Source organism: Montipora capricornis, chromosome 8, assembly GCF_036669925.1.
Source record: "Montipora capricornis isolate CH-2021 chromosome 8, ASM3666992v2, whole genome shotgun sequence".
Classification (NCBI taxonomy): Eukaryota; Metazoa; Cnidaria; class Anthozoa; order Scleractinia; family Acroporidae; genus Montipora; species Montipora capricornis.
Genome location: NC_090890.1, coordinates 42,799,865 through 42,802,542, shown reverse-complemented (window position 1 = coordinate 42,802,542; position 2,678 = coordinate 42,799,865).

The window sequence follows — 2,678 nt, the reverse complement described above, 5'->3', positions numbered from 1 at the left end:
GATTATTTCAAAAAAGAGAAAAAAAAAACATTTCAAAGCGAAATCATCTTAAATTTGTCTACGTGCTACTCAATTTGGATATTTAATCAGTGGTTTCATAATTTGTATTCGTTTTTGCATCCAGCCAAGCACGGCTTTCTTTTTATTTTGAAAAACGTTCTTTTTAGACCGATAAACGATACTGAAATACCCATAAAATTTTCAAAAAAGATTATTTGAAAAATCAATGCTTAGCTATATTCTGCATTTGGAAGTGAAACGTGCCACATGAAAAAAAAAATTATTTAATTTAAAGACCGCCGGAAATTTGGTTTTTTGTCAAACTGGAAGTCAGTTCGTTGACGCATGCGCAGTTGATCTGAGAACGAGTTCAAGGAAGGGCGAGGGAATTACCTTTGATGCAAACAACAGTTCGTGCCGTGATTTTTGCTTGTGAGTTGTTTTCCCGGTTGGCTCACGATGTGATGATGTCAGTCACCGGAAGAAACATTTCACTTCCTTAGCCACGCGCGAAAATACGTCTGTGGGCCCTTAAGGACTGGCTAAAAGGGTCCAACGTGTTGTAGAATCTAACATGTTGCACTCGTTTGGCCACCATGTTGCATCAAACATCGTCTTCAACATTATCCAACGTTTCTTTTCTTCTAAGGAGTGAACAACAGTGTTGCATTTGTTTGGCCATCACATTCAACAGTGTTGCACGCGCGCTTGCGCTGCGGCTATCGGTATCCATTGTGCTGGTTTATTCGTTGCGTGTGCCTCGCGCGTTGCCGCGTCAGTTTAAGCTTCAGAATGGTGAACGAGCCAAGTCTTGAATTAGGGAGTAGGGAGTTTAAGATCTAAGACGCGACGGCAGCGAAAACATCTCAAATTATGCATATTTAATGAGCAAAAACAATAGCTTTGCACGCTCTGCGCGTGCATTTTTCATTTTTGTACATTTCTTTTACGTTTTCTGCAAATCTACGACGTGAAATTACCAATTCTAAAGTTTTTCAGAGAACGTGAACACAAGGCAGTGAATTTGAATTTTCTGTCGTAGCTTCAACACCGCACCTCCTAATTCAATTCCCGGAATGTTGCGCTAGTTTTTAGGAGTTAGACAAACCGACATAATGACGAAAAAGATTAATAGACCTTAACTTGCAATCTGAAATGACGTTTTCGTTACCGTCGCGTCGTAGATCTTAAATTCCGCAATAGGGAGTTTAAGAAACCACGACGGCTACAGGGACGAAAACGTCACTTCAAAATATACGTTTGAGCTATTCTAAGTATTTTGGGATTATTCAATCTTGTTTACATTATACAATATGTGCGAAGTGTCCTATAATTGGATTGGTACGGACGGATTTGAAGGAAAGAGAGAGACTGAAAGATTCACTGTAGTATGTCTACGTTGTCGTCAAAACCTCAAATTTGGTAATTTCACGTAGTAGTTTTGACGAGTACGGGAGAGAAATGTTCAAAAAATCGTGCCGCACGTGGAGCACGATCATTTCGGTTCTTTTAACCAATAATATTACTGCTTTTTGGCGTTGTCGTTGCCGTAGCCGTTGTCGTTTCTTAAACTCTCCATAATATCTGAGCGACGAAAGCTTGAGCATGCTGGTGATCAGGTATTTGCATTCTTGGCTCCTAGTTAAGAATAAGACGGTTTGTGTCTTTGGAGAGACAAGAAGTGTCATGGCGTGCGGCGAATAATTAGCTAATGAGGCTTAATTAATGTTTTGATATTGCAATTTTATTGAAATTTAGTGTTGCTGGGAAAAACTCAGTACTTGCTTGGTGGTCTCCAGTGGTTTTCCGCGTTGTTTCGTCTAGTTATTTTAAATACTTGATTTTGCCTTCTTCGTTGACAAAAAAAAAACAAAAAAAAAACGAGATTTTCAGACAATAACCATCTGAAACAGCAATTAGATGTTTGCATGAAAGCACCGCGCAGGTGACAGTGACAAAGACCTCCAACTAATGCCGTCCATTTACCGTTGTGCGACCGACCTGTATTTTTGAATTCAAAATGAAAAAAGATTTAATGAACTTGATTTAAGTGTCAACTGTATTTACCGCTGAGGCACTAATTGGGAACACTGTACAGAAATCTAATCATATCAACTCATATAGTTTCATATCAAATTTAATGACTTACACCCCGTCCACACGTATCCGAATACAGCTGTTTCGGGAAAGAAGGGTTAGTTTCTAAAGAAACTGTGGTGCTGCGTCGGCGGAGAAGTAGTATACAAAAATTTGGTTTTATCAACGGAGTTGATAATGTAAATTGGCCACCGTACAGAGATTCTAAAAGCTGACGTTTCGAGCGTTAGCCCTTCGTCAGAGCGAATCGAGGGATTATGGGTTACGTGTAGTTTTTATAGTAGAGTAGGAGCTACGCTATTGGTGGTAACATGGCAACGTGAAAAGTAGGAATATATTAGTTAAATGAAAAGCGTTCGTTAATATCGTGAGGATTAAGGGTGCCGATTTGAAAGATGAATTTTTGTTCCAGATTCTTGCGGCTTTCCGTCGTACCTAGATGTAGGGAAAGGCCGCAGATAGCCATGTGTTTTTTGGAGTGGTTAGGCAGATTAAAATGGCGAGCGACTGGCTTGGATGCATCCTTGTCATTCTTCTCAACATCGCGAAGGTGTTCACGGAATCGGTCACTTAGTCGTCTA